Below are 15,264 nucleotides of genomic sequence, written 5' to 3' on the forward strand. Positions count from 1 at the left end.
ATAATGCTAAAATCTTACGTAGCAATCTGATCGATTAAATCGATGAGTAAAGTGTCTGCTTCTTCTGCCTTTTCCCTCATTTCTGTTATTGCTCTGAACCTATAGTCTCTCGAACTTCCTTTGTTCTCGAAACTCACTCAACCTGTCCTGGCAGCCCCGTGGACTCGCTTTTATTACTCCCTTATTATTTCATAAGTTAAATTCAGAATTATCGGAGCCCATCTTAGTTCACTGAACTGGTCTCTGAAAAATCCCCTCAAAGATAAATAGGAGTTGAAAGTTGGGATCAATAAAACGGTCGAATAGTTTTTTTTTTAAAAGATGTCTTACATTTTCGAGACCAGTTTTAGTTCGAACAATACTTCACCTACTATCGTCAGGGGGTAAGCAATACCGTACGCGTGATAGAGGTGGGCAAAACAGCTCATCTGGCTGAGTGGATAAAACCCATCCAGCTCACTAAAGGGAGTCGATTCTTTTGAACAGCTCTTCAGCTCACATTGAAATTATAGAAATTATGACACAATTAAAAAATCGGAAAATTAATTAGTGATTTTTGTGCTTAAAACTGCATAAAATCGTAAAAGTAGTCTAAACCAATAAATCCGTACCTTACAACATTGCTTTACTTTTCAATGGAGTCCGAGAGTTGTCATCCTAAACAGCTCCCAGTGAATCATTCGAGTCGATGATTCGGATCCGGAGCTGAGCTGATAAGCTGGAGAGCTGCATTTCGCTTTTCGGTTATTTGCTTTTGTGCGGATCTTCCGCTCCCCCAGAAAATGATGGGAGGAGAGGTGATAGCACATATGCTGGAGGAATAACATCAGCAATAAGAGCCGGGTACATAAATACATTGGATAATACCAGTAGAAAATTAAGATCGTGTAGCACATGTACATATTTCGCTCTCTCCCAAACAGCCGCTTGGAAGTTTGCTTTTACCGTTGGTGCTGTCGATCAGTAGACACATGTTGTATAACGTCTTGGTTTACGCGGTAACTGTTTAATGCGTAAGTGGAGTAATGTGTCCTTTTTTAAAAGTTCCGCTATGAGTGATGGCATGTATGGCTTAGACTTGTGGTTGTTATATCAGTGAGCTGATGAGCTGTGGTTACTAAAAAATGAACCGCGTTTCATCAGCTCACTTTAGAGAATCGGGTCTATAGAACAGCTAGGGAGCGTATCGCTCATCTCTAATGCGTGATAATGTTTGCACCATTAAACAATGTCAAAATTAACAAAATGCTCTAAAATTTAATTTTCGAGTGTTTTTATTTATTCAAAGGGTTTATAGAGATAAACTAGCCAACGGCTAAAAATCTATCTAATAAAGTTTTAAAAAAATATATATTCAAAGGGGGGATGTCAGTTGCTATCCATCCCTCTGACTGATTGGACGTTGTATCACCAGACAATACTTTCGAGCATCTTTTGTGCGACGCGCGTGTGTTTTTGCCATGCGAGCTTTAAGAGCAAATTATGTCGTGTTAGACACATCAATTCTTCCGAAGCGACCGTGTATCTCAGATATTAAAAATTTCTTGGGCAATGAGCTGCAGCTGGACATGTCACTGGTGAAAAGTATCCAGCCACATAATGTCAAGAACGTTGTGTATTTGGGTATGAAAAATGACGTAGTGGCAGAAAGAATCGCTTCAGCTTATCACCTGAAGGATTTCATGGAATACGAAAGGAAGAAGATCTTGATTCCAATTTGCGTCGAGAGCAATGCGCTTGCATGATCTTCCGGACGACATGGATAATGTGGCTATCATTGATCATATGCGTCAGTGTGGTGAAGTGATAGCCATTAGAAGCGAAGTCTGGAAGAGCTATTTTCCAGGCTTTAGTAATGGAGTACGCGTTGTCAAAATTAAGCTTACTCTCCCCACCCCATCGCACATAACCGTCGACGACGAAATTACGATGGTATCCTACCATAATCAGGTAAAAACATGCCGTAATTTCGGGCGCAAATCCCATCCCAAACAACGTTGCTCTGAGGTGGCAACAGCAACTGCAAACGAGGACAATAATCCCCCAACTGAACAACAGAACCCAAGTAACAATCTAAATGCTTGGAAGATTTATTCTTATTTTATCATTGTTTTATCATAGCATCCCTTGCAGCCTGTGGTTGTATTACGGTTTTGTGTGCTTGTCATAAAATCAGGCCGTCAAGTCGAATATAAAACTGTTTTATGACTACTAAATTAAAACTCAGACTTCATAGTTTTAATGGTAGCTGTAAGGTGGCTCTATATCACTGCTTATAACTGCAGAATAAAACCAAAACAAAACATACAATTATGTTTTATGGCATACTTTTTATGACCGATATAAAACTTGAAGCAGTCTTAGACCTTCATCAAAACCTCATTACAACCATCATCTTTATCAGAGGCCTAAGATTTACAGATAAGAAATATGAAAATTGTTACCAATATAAAAAAAAACAAATCTATTGAGATACATGAAATGAAAACCCCTTCAGTGTTTTTAAACACGATGAAAATGAGACAATCGTCATTATGAAACTCCTGGAGTATCTACAGTTATGGGCTCCCTCATTCAACATAAGGCACAGTGTGGTGAATGAGCTTTTAAAAATATTGAATAAGCGGCTTTCCGATACACTTCCGACAGATCCACGAACCCTTCTTAAAACAACGCAGACATTTTCACTAAATCCAGTTGGAGATGGTCAGTATTTGCATCACCGCTTCACACCTTGTATTGTAAAAGCTTTAAAAGATCCAATAAGCATTTCTTACATCTTGATTACAAGGGAAAATAGGAGGATCGCTTGGAATGTTGAATTTTTGACAGGTTGCCATGGTTTTTGTTTTGTTTTGATTCGCTGTACCTAATAAAACCAACACGCTAGTTATAGAGCTTAAATATAACTTAACGCTCTCAATTCGGACTACGAAATGCTAAGATACAACCATTAGGTTTATGTTATGCTATAGAATGCCAATCTAGGAGAATATGTTATATTGAGGTATTTTTAAGGAGTAGCAAGTTATAACGAAAAAAATGTCGCCGTATGAACAAATTTAACACAGTATGAATAATTACGCTCTAATTGATACGCGATAAAACACTTTCACACATCTATGTATAATTAAATAATAAATGACTGGTTATTGCTCAACAGTAGTAACAGTTTTGTACTAAATAGATAATCTTTTAATGACTCTTTAATACATGGTGCAAATGCAGACAAATTAAAAATATCCCTATTTTTTAGTATTCATATGGCGCACTGAATTTATGCTCCTATTTGGTATAATAATCACCACAAATATTGCACGGCATGCTGTGAAGCATATACAGATTGGTTTAAAATTGTAATAAAGTCGTTTTATTTTCAATATACAATAATATCAGGTATTATTACCAACTGACAAGGATCATGATTCCACATCAAACATCGAAAGAATAAAACCACAATAAAATATTTCTCAATATTAACTATCATCCAAAAACCCCAACTTAAAACCTTCAAGGTTGTCAAAATGTTTTGCGTATCATGTTTTATCAACTTCTTCAGGAGCGATTTATGCGGTTGTAATATAGTTTTATGGTAGTCATCAAAAGGTTGTTAAAACTTTCTGACCTGGAGGAGGTTTTATGTTTGCATTTTTGACAACCACGTGTAGAGTGTGATAAAACTAACATAAAACCTTTGCTCCTAAGGTAGTTCGCATATCAAGTTATAATGAATTCATTAAAACTGGGCCAATTGGCCATGACATGGCTGTATAGCGGTTCTCAGGAGGTTGTTAAAGCAATGTGGTTGTCAGTGAAGGTTTTATAATTTGGTTGTATCAACTGCTATAGAACTTCAATAAAACAAAAATTGTTGCTTGGGAATAGAAGCATCAACCACAGTAACAGCGTGAACAGTCAAACAGTCCTCCTTTGGTTTGGTTTGTTTTTTTCCGTCGATCTTGTTTTCCGTGCTGAGCACCAATGCTACCGACGTGCCAGGAAGGCAGCTCCTACACCTGGACCCTACCTATCGACCCATCAACTCATGAACCGGGGACCAACGGCTTTACTTCCCATCCGAAGGAAGGCGTGATCAGAGATGTTATGCCTCAGAACATCCCAGCGGCGCCGACTGGGATTGAACCCAGGCCTGCTGGGGTGAAAGATAATCACGCTTACCACTACACCACCGGCGCCGTTAGGTCAAACAGTCAACAAACAACAATCAAACGCAGCCAACGGTAAGCAGTGGCCCTCTCTTTCCAAACCAACACCTATTGTAGAGCAACAGCACAGCAATAAAACTGAAACAAAACGCCAAAGATCGATCGATCGGACACTACGAACAATGTAACGAAAAAGCTTGATCCCAGTGAGTGGTGATATTTGTCCCTATACGCAGCGCCCATATAGGATTCCAGATGTTTAACACATTGAAGATCCAGAAGAACGGTGTGCATTGATCGAGGAGAACAAGAGGAGGATTGATGCCGCCTATTTAGAGCAGCTAATGCACAAGAAAAAGAAAAAAGTGCTTCCTAATTAAGGGGGTATTCCCGATCTTTTTTTTCAAAAAATCAAATTTTTTTTTTCACGTTTTTTTGTACTTTAGACTATATACTTTCATCCCTCCAAGCCGTTTTCCGATCAGCGAATTCGGTGTCCAGGCATAGCTGACTAATGGTAAGAACCCCCAAATGGTTTTAACTAAAGTCAAAACTTTAAACGCGTTTTTCTCGAAACCACATTTTTTTTTATCGGGCGAAGATTTTTCTCAGAAACTATAAGAGATATTGACTTGAATCTTTGCGCATTTTGTTCCTTATTAAATTCTTTGGAGCTTCTCCCACTTTCAGCCAAAAATATTAACATTTAACATTGTTTGAAGCACCTTAAAGTTGCAAAAAAGCGGGCTAAAAATCGACTGTTTTTTCATATGGCCGCCATTTTGTTAATTTGCAAGATTTTTTGCTGCCAACGGGAGAAGCTCCAGAGAATCTTATGCAGATTATTATTTCATCACGAAATCTGTTTCAGATGAAGCCGTTCCAGAGAAAAGTCTTCGCCCGTCCAGGCGTTTGCGGCGAACAGGGGTCTGTTTGTCGCCATTTTGTGACGTCAATAATGTCTTTTTTATGTCGAAAAAAAATTATTTGTAAACTTTAATGTTCAATAAACAAGAATCCCAAAGAGTTAGGCGCATTACTATTCATTTTCCTTGAAAAAAAATTAATTGAAAAACAGGCCGAAAAAAGGCAAAAGATTGGGAATACCCCCTTAAAATAAATTGTCTATTTCTTCATAGCATTCGGCTCCGTTGAGTCTTATTGACATTTGAGCCTTATTAAAAAAAACGTAAGAAAAAAAAGGGGGGGGGGGATGTTTCTCAGAGTCTTAAACTATGTTAATCATCGATCGAGTTTTCACTTGCTGCAATTACGGCCTCCACACGCTTCCGGAATGCATGGCAGGTTCTAATAATATAGTCTGAATCCATTTCTCTCCAGCTACGGGTCAATGTTTTTCTGAGGCTTGCTGTACTCGGGTAGCGTTTAGAACAGGCCTTGGCATTCATGGCGCGCCATATTGAGTAATCCAGCGGATTAAGATCGGGGCTGGATGGCGGCCACATATCCTTCGCCCAGAACGGAAGATGTTCCTGCAACCACTTCTGAGTGCGGTTCGAGGTGTGGCACGGAGCCCCATCTTGTTGAAATGCAGTATTTGGCTTCGGACCGTACTGTTCTTTGATCCACGGAAGACTATACTTACTTAAAATCCCGATGTAGACCTCCATGTTGACCTTGTCGCCTTCTGGAACACCGGGTCAATTTTTTTTGCCATCGGAAACCACCAATCGAAACACCATAACGCTAGCAGGATGCTTGGTCAGATACACGTTCTTGTGCTCGTTGGTCACGTCCTTTACCGGAAGAGAACTAATATACCGGTCGGTTATGGAATTTGATACGGGATCGATGGTAAACATGCTCTCGTTGGTGAACAGGATTACCGGATTTTTTCGCTTAAGGAAGTTCAAGATTTTCTTGCATCATTGGACTCGTAGCTCCCGGATGTGGTTGGTAATCCGTGCCCTCGACTTCGCCCCGCAATTTTCCTTTACGATCTTCCGTGCCGTAAAGTCACTAATCCCGTGTTCCATTGCCATTTTCCTTATTGAACACACTGGATTCACCCGAATCTTCCTTCCTTCGCGGATAGTTGTCCTTTCTTTTTCTCGGTCTAAAACCCTTTTGACGGTCCACCGCGACACTCCCATGGCGATTGAAATGTCTTTTTGCGACATTTGCGCGTGGGACAAATCACGAATACGTTGCCACTTCGTCATGGTGCAACTGTCAAACTAAGTAAATCATTTTCTTTTATACACAGCCTACTACGGTATGAGCTATAGGTTACGTGCATGCAAAGAAAACCAAGGCATTGTATGCACAGGTGGAACGGGAACCTTATTTGTACGATGGTGCAAACATTATCACGCATACGGTAGCTCCAAAACACGATGTACAACTCTGAAACATGGTGCAGCGAGGGAGGGGTTTCGAGGTTTAGCCCCCAGAGCCTTGAGGCAAATATAAAACCACCTTTTATGCATAATGTAAGTCAACTTTTGCACTTTTCATACAGTCAACTCTCTCTCTCAAATTCATTATTTTCCCCAACTCGATGGAAATTCAGAAGATTCGAGGAATGAAAGGAAACGAATTGTTCGTATTTGACAGTCACCTCCAAAACACGGTGTCATCACGCTGCAGTACCTAATTAAAGTTGCCAGATTCATCCCCTGGAAAAGGGTTCATTATTGCTCAGTTCTACGTAACACCATTTCATCTGCCGAGAAAATGTTGGATCTATTGCGTTAGCTTTTTGATTTCTAGCCATTACATCCATGTACAGCACTGTATTGCAGAAAATTTGGGAAACTGGTCTACTTAACTGTAGTAATCGATAACAGATAATCGATCATAGCAGTTATGTTCCTATGAATAATGTCTGAAATCAAGCGGCCTCGCAGACGACAATATTCAACAGTATTATCAATTACCCTTAAGGTGATTCCTTGTAGAGTCCACAAATGGCCACCACGTAGGCTATACATGCATTTCCGCTTCAAATTTTCAATTACACACATCTTGGAAATTAATTCCCCATTGCAGTAACAGTTTCACTGTGGTACGTATCGTAGAAGCTGATATTTGTGCACTTAAAGTTTCGAAGTGGTTACGAGAGTAAGGATCTACCATTGAAACACCTCTAATAGCGAATTTTGGCGGAAAATGGGGCGACATTGGCTACTTCCAGAAGTCAACACTATCCGATACATGTTCCAATCGATTCGTTGGACTATTTTACATAACAAATTATGTGTTTTATATCTGAAATCTTTCGGCAGTTTGCAAATCTGTTAATAAATTTTTGGGGAAAATATGCTATTTCTTTAGTCTGCACAGAATGAGACTAGTTGTAAAGGGTGTCCCACATCACACGCTTTTCGGGTGACGCCACTTTTTCCAACTTTTGAAAAACTGACTGCGATAAAAATACTGTGTAAAGATTACACTCCAAACTACTTCTTCCCAAATTTTCAAGAGAAAATACCCAATGGGTAATTTTCTACATATAACAGAAAAAAAGGATTATCTTCCATTTAATTCCACTTAAATAATTTTGGTATCCATGACAGATACGTATTTCGACTACAATGTGCAGTATTCATCAGTGTCAAAGGTAAAAATGGCAAACATACTTTTGAATATAAAAACCAATTAATGATCCATAAATTATTGGAAAACGTTCCATTAAAAACATCCAAATGATCCATAAAACATCGAAGAAAATCGTTGAAAAAGTGTGAATGATCCATAAAAAACATCACTATGATCCATGTTTTATGTAAAATTTAGCAACACAACTGTAAAAATGTACCGCTAAATTTCTAAATAATGAGCATTGAAATTGTACGAATTACCCATAAAGATATTGCAATTGATCCATAACACATTCAGCAGTGAACCTTAAACTAAAGAAAGTGATCCATATAAAATCAAGTTTGCGCACTTAAAAATATAGCCATGTTCGGATTAATGAAAGCAACTTCCTCAGAGCAGTCTCGTTTTGGACAGCTTGAAGCTGAAATAGGTTTTATTAAACTAATATAAAATCGAAACCAATCTCAATGCTTATAATAAAATCTATTTCAGCTTCAATCTGTCCAAAACGAGACTGCTATGAGGAAGTTGCTTTCATTAATCCGAACATTCTTGAAGAACAACATCGGATATAACCTCAAAATGTCAGAGGGATCAACACCACCGTTGAGTGAAGAACAGAATAGTGATCGAAACTGTCCGCTTTGTTAGGGCCATGACCACGTAGATGATATGGTCCAGTGTGATGTCTGCGATTTTTGGACCCATTATAGTTGTGCTGGTAAGACAACAGCTGTAAAGGAGGTTCCGTATACGTGCTTGAAGTGCACAAATATGCTGAAGGTGCCGAAAGGAACCAAGCAGTATGTCCCAAAGAAACCACCTAACAGAAAGAATAGTGCGAGGAGTGATGCCGGATCCGAATCTGGAAAAGGAAGTACCATGAGGTCTGCCTGGAGAAATCCCTAGACCTGTTGCAGCAGGAGAAAATCGCAAAGGAGAAAGAGAAATTCCTCCATGAAAAGTGATAGGAGGCTGAACGGGAGATTTTTCAAATCGAGAGTTATCTTCCGTAACTCTTTCAACAAAGATTTGGCTAGATTTAGGATTTAGAGATTCAATTATTATTTTAATTAAGCACGCAAACGATGTAGAATGAGCTACTTATTAGTTACTTAGGGTAAATCAAGTATATAGCGCTTAGGAATAAATGGTAGGTTACCAGATTTTAGGATCAAATTGTAGTATCTAGATTAAGCAAATATAGGGCTATTAAATTCAATATTTTCACAAATTCCACCTCCAATTAACCTACTTCAGTAGCTAGTTTGCTATAAATCACTACAATGTAATTAAACGATAGGTACAGTAACAAATTTAGAAAATTGTTTTAATTCAGCTGTAAAAAGTGTTCTAGATAGTTTGGAATTGTACCTTCTGTTCCTCTTTTTTTCTCGTTCTTACTCTGACCTATCTAAACTCACAGTTCCGTTGAACCAAACCTGACGTCTGTCATTTCTGACAGCGACCGTTACCGTAGCTCTCCGAATCTCCCACAGGGTTGTCGCTGGGCTTGGCGGTACAGGGTTATCCCGATATTCCGAACAGCCATGATCCATAAATTAGACGTATATTATTCACGTTTTGGACGCTATATTATTAATTTTGATCCATAAACCATGAAAAATTGCTCCATTACTGCGTAACTACTTAGATTTACTGCCCTGCCGTGTTTTTTAGGCAGGGATATTTCAGGATATTAGGATATTTTCTTAAGAAGATTATTATAGAAGCTTCTTCTGGAAGCTAATTATAGACGCTTGCCCGTCGTTTCGCACCTCTACCTAAAATACACGGGCAGGACAGTAAATCTAAGTAGATATGCAGTGGAGTAATGTTTCAAGGTTTATGGATCAAAATTTAAAAGAAAAGTGTCCTAAACATGAATAATATACGTCTAATTTATGGATAGTGCCAATATTTTTAAATGCTTTTTAAGGTTCATTGCTGAATGTTTTATGGATAAATTGCAATATGTTTATGGGTAATTCGTAGAATTTCAATGCTCATTTTTTAGAAATTTAGCGGTACATTTTCGCAATTGTGCTGCTAAATTTCACATAAAACATTGATAATATTGATATTTTTTATGGATTTTCTTCGATGTTTTATGGATCATTTGGATGTTTTTAATGGAACGTTTTTCAATATTTTATGGATCGTTTTATCAATTCTAAATGTGCATACGTAGGTATAAAAATGAAACTACAATGTGTAGAATCGGAACGTACTTTACTAATAATAACCAAAGGTTTTACTAAAGTAAAGGAGAAAAATCTATTCAAATCTCTAATAAGGATAATAAAATCCCAAAGGCTAGGTAGCTATCATAATGAAGTAATAAAATTGGGTTGTAAGCGGAATGCTTAAATAAAACAGCAAAAAAGGGTTATCTTCCATTTAATTCCACTTCAATGATTTTGGTATCCATGACAGATACGTATTTCGACTACAATGTGCATATAATATTGATGCAAAATTTGAAATTTTTGCTCCACAGTGCTCAAAGGGTTTCAAATCAGGTCCAGATTAGCCTCCCAAAATTTAAATTCATTTGGTAAGAAACTGACTTGGCACAAGCTATTAGAAGTTTATATGGAAATTACTATGGAAAAACCAAAGTTTTTGTTCATTGTCTTCTACCCATTTTCCATATTGCTTTTTCGAAAATTTCTATAACTATTCTTACGGGAAATTTTCTAAGCTGCAACTTTGCGTAATATAGTTTTTCAGCCAAATGTCAAATTAAATTATAATTAATTGTTTAAGAGATTGATAATCTTATGGCATGATCAAGCAGCTGTTCTGTGGGCAACACTGTATTCTGCAGTGTGACATAGTAGCCATGATATTTGTGCTCTATTCTTCGCACCAGAAACACTCATGTTGCCTGCTGAACAGTTGAATGAGCATAATCATAAGACATCAGTGACTTGAATCAATAATAACTTTTGTTCCATACATTTGATTGAAAAGTGGTTTTCAACAAAGTTGTAGCTGAAAAAATTTGCTACAATCATTGCTATCATTTTTTAAAGCATAGTGATGTGGTGAATTTTTTGATAGATATGAACAAAAACATATGTTTTCCCATAGTAATTCCCATATAAACTTGAAATGGTTTGTGCCAAGTTAGTTTCTTATTAAAGTAGTTCAAATTTTGCGAGGCTAAGCAGGACCCAACTGTGCACTGTGGAGCGAAAATTTCAAATTTTGCATCAGTCTAGTGCATATGCATTTTATGGTTCTAGATAACAGTGGGCGTATATATAACCAAATAATTTCTAATTTCAACAGCAAATCGCACTGTGCATTGTGCATTAGCCCAGGGAGGTGGCCAGTGTATGACTATGGCCAAACCCATTCACCTCAAATCAAATAATAATCACAAACTGAATTGATCATCAAAGACCGTGCAAAATTTTCTCATGAATTGTGTTTTCCCTTCTGTTATTCTGAACAAACATCCACAGAGTGATGATTCGATAAAATTCGCTACAATAAGGCAAATGTGTTCAATTAAAATAAAACATCCGTGCCCATCATCGGCAGCGCAACTTTCTGTCTTATCAACCATTTTTATCAGCAAATCAAATCGATCCACTATAAATTGAACATGCCCATCAGTCTATAATCAATATTTCACGACACCTTTCCTGTCTTACTGGTGCTCGTTCTGTATGTACTCCACCGGACCTATTATCACCGATCTTGACTCACTGGACGAAAACGTGATCGCATCCTTTCGCGATTGTAATCATTGTGGACCAACCGAGGTTAGTGGCTTCGAAATACTTTGACGAAGCAAATCATCACCAATCATCTGTTTGGATTTGCTTTGAGGTTGGTCAGTGATTGCAATCAACTGTACGTGTAATTTGAGCCTGAAGCAAACAAACGTTTTGCAAAAGGTTCAACTTCGAACAGAAGTTGATTGAAATTTCTATTGCTGCCTTACTGATATGAATAAACACGTTTTGTTTTTTTTTTTTTTATCGTTGGCTCATTACCAATCCCTGAGTCAACGTGACACCCGAAAACAACTGCCATATTTTACAATGTTACTCAAACAAGCCATTTTCTGTAGCAACAGCACCAGTTTTCGGGTCTTTTATTGTCGACTCATAGGATTTCCTGTGGTGGACCTCCGTGTTTCAGAACGAACTGAAAGCCGGTACGAGTTCTAGTTTTAACTTTATTTATCTTTTGCTTACCGAAGGTGGTTGGGCGTCTCTCTATGCTGCTAGCTCACTGCAAGCCAGCTCGAATGTATATCATGGTTGTCAATTGTAAATGCCTCAGAATAGACGTTCTGAATCTAGGTTGCATTAATCTGACTACAACTACGACGGGAGCTGATTGCCCTAGTTGGCACGCATTTTGTCAACAAGTTTTGGAAGGTAACAAATAAAACTTTAATCAACTCGACATACGCCCATGCTGTCGTGTGTTGAAGATATTGTGCGAGGAAAATGGCATTGGCGGAGCAAGGATTGGGCAGTTATCAGGGAATGTTAATATTTTTACATGACATTCTTCAGCAATTATTTTTATTTAAAGCAATAAGAAGTTTACATATTTTGTCGTTTTCAAGTACTCAGTAAAACTTTTGTCATTTCCAAGTTACAAACACGTCTTACAAAATTGCGTCACCCATGCACAAGCTGCTAAAAGTGAAATTGTAAGCAGGATAAAAGGGCTTACTCATCGTGATTAACGAGCCATCTTTTTTTATGCTCAATATTTTTCTTTCACGGAAGAAAACAGATGCCTAGGGGATGAGCCCGGCATAGTGCTTAGCAGTCATGCCTTTCACGCTGCTGGTCACTACACAAATTTCATCTCCGGAAAAGTCATGAATAACCTAAAATGTATAAACAATTTGTCACTCTTTATCAAATCCAACGGCACATTTAGAGTCCGGACACTTTATTTATTGTATAGCAGTGTTTCTAGTGGTCGGATTTGGAATGTTTTGACAGCGATTTGTTTTGAAAGTACATGTGTTTCAGTGGTGAATGTTTCGTCTCGATACGTTCTACCGATAGTACTAAAAAATAAAAAGTGGAAAATTGTCTTTTCTACCGTGGGCGATGTTCTCAAGCGGTTCCGTGATTGCAAGAGTGTGACCCAGAAGGTTCAAAGCAAATGTCGTGCTGGAACTTTGGGTCGGAAGCTAAAACTGGAAGGTGTCGAGGTCCATCAAGAGAAACCCAGGACTCTCGGATTGGGATATCGCCAAAAATACCGTGCCCTCCGTAGTACGATCCGGAAGATCCGTCTGCGTGCAGGTTACCGTTCATTCCGAGACTCCAAGCAACCAAACAGGACGATGAAGTAAAATCTAGTGGCCAGAACACGCACCCGGAAGCTGTACAACCGGGTTCTGACGAAGTACAGAACATGCCTTCTCATGGACGACGAAACCTATGTCATTATGGATTTCAGGCAGGTTCCCGGAAGTTTTATCTGGCCATAGAACGAGGTGATGTCCCTAGCAAGTTCAAGTTTGTTTTCGCTGATTTATTAACCCGGAAACTGATGATCTTGCAAGGAATTTGCAGCTGCGGACTCAAAACCAAGCTTTTCATCACCTACAAAACGGTGCACACTGGGCAAAAAATGACAAAACCGCGACTAAATTGAATATCTCGGCTGCCAAACGGTTTCAGTCAACATGTTATACATATTCTCAAAGGAAAAACTCTCCTGAATCGATTGGTGGTGGTCACATTAGTCACGGAGACTTTTGCGTACCGAGATAGAGGGCCGGGATCAACCCGAGTTCCCGGTAATGTAGGAAATGCCACTATCTATCGACATAATTTTAGACTTTACTTAACGTATATTACTGGAAATTGATAGTACTAAGTATATATGGTGTAAAGACACCACATAGGCCCTCAGGAAAACTCTACTGGCCTAAAGGAGGATCCGGAACGACCGATAAAGTGGCCACATTATAAAAAATGTCCTAGAATCTTGCGATTTTTTCTATGTTGTTCAGAATCAAGAGATCAAAGCGTATTTAATATGGAAACTATATTTTGGGGTGTGGTGGCCATATTCTGGTTCTCCGGATAATCTGGATTGACCGATAAAGTGGCCACATTATAAAAATTGTGCTAGAACCTTGCGATTTTTTCTATGTTGTTCAGAATCAAGATATCAAAGCGTATTTAACATGGAATACCACCACCAATCGATTCAGGAGAGTTTTTCCTTTGAGAATATGTATAACATTTTGACTGAAACCGTTTGGCAGCCGAGATATTCAATTTAGTCGTGGTTTTGTCATTTTTGCCCACTGTGCGTTGTGCAGGATTTGTTTTCCCTTGATTTGTTTTCCGTCGATCTTGTTTTCCGTACTGAGTACCAATGCCACTGACGCCAGGGAGGCAGCTCTCACACACCTGGACCCTACCTATCGACCCATCAACTCATGGACCGGGAACCAACGGCTTTACTTCCCTTGCGAAGGCGTTATCAGAGATTTTATGCCTCAGAACATCCCGGCGGCGCCGACTGGGATTGAACCCAGGCCTTTTGAGAGGCAATAACGCTTACTACTACACCACCGGTGCCGCTGCTGTACAGGATCAATTTTCTTTTCTCGTACAACTTTTTTAATCCTGTACGTATCGAGACGAAACTTTCACTGCCAAAACAAATCGCTGTCAAAACATTCCTAGAGGCACTGCTATAGAATAAATAAAGTATCCGGATTCTAAGTGGACCAGACTTTATAGCCATTTTGACACAAGCCTAATTTTTTAAAATGGCGTGTTAGATATTTTTCAATAAATCATAGCACGAAAACGGCTAATCTAATCGAAATGACGTTTGACGTTTGAGATAGAGTTTTTAAAAGATGATCTAAATAATTTTGACTCGTCCATTTTACTTTCGAATCGGCTGGTGAACAGAAGTGCGCGAATTACATTACGTTCTCGAGTTATATTAAATCAAATTGATTTTGTGCGTTAAGTTTCTTAAAACTGGACATAAGTCCGTATTAAGTTCCGCGTAGTCTGTTCAGTGCGTTTATTAGTGACATTGTACAAAAAAGCGCTTTGCGTTTTTTGTACGGGCTGGATATACGTTACGTTCCGTTCGGCTATCGTCAACGCCGGATCGGGGGTTGTATCTGTGGCATCGCCATCATCGTTCATAGGAGACGGACATTTTCTCTGACTCGTGCACCCTACTAAGGCCCGCCTTTTAGAAGGTAGCTAAACGGAGTTGGGTGAAGTTCGCTAATCGTCGAAGCGAAATATCTTCCAACGGTCGCCAATCATCCGTCGACGCGGTCCCTTCCGTTGCTGCGTGCCATACTGCAGCACGTGAGCGGCACCTTTGGTTTGTTTGCCGTCGATCTTGTTTTCCGTGCTGAGCACCAATGCTACTGACGCCAGGGAGGCAGCTCCCACACCTGGACCCTACCTATCGAACCATCAACTTATGAAGCGGGGACCAATGGCTTTACTTCCCTTCCGAAGGAAGGCGTGATCAGAGATGTTATACCTCAGAACAT

The sequence above is a fragment of the Ochlerotatus camptorhynchus genome, unplaced genomic scaffold (genome assembly GCF_037179485.1).
Source record: "Ochlerotatus camptorhynchus isolate MF236.1 unplaced genomic scaffold, CSIRO-AGI_Acam_v1.1 ptg000188l, whole genome shotgun sequence".
Classification (NCBI taxonomy): Eukaryota; Metazoa; Arthropoda; class Insecta; order Diptera; family Culicidae; genus Ochlerotatus; species Ochlerotatus camptorhynchus.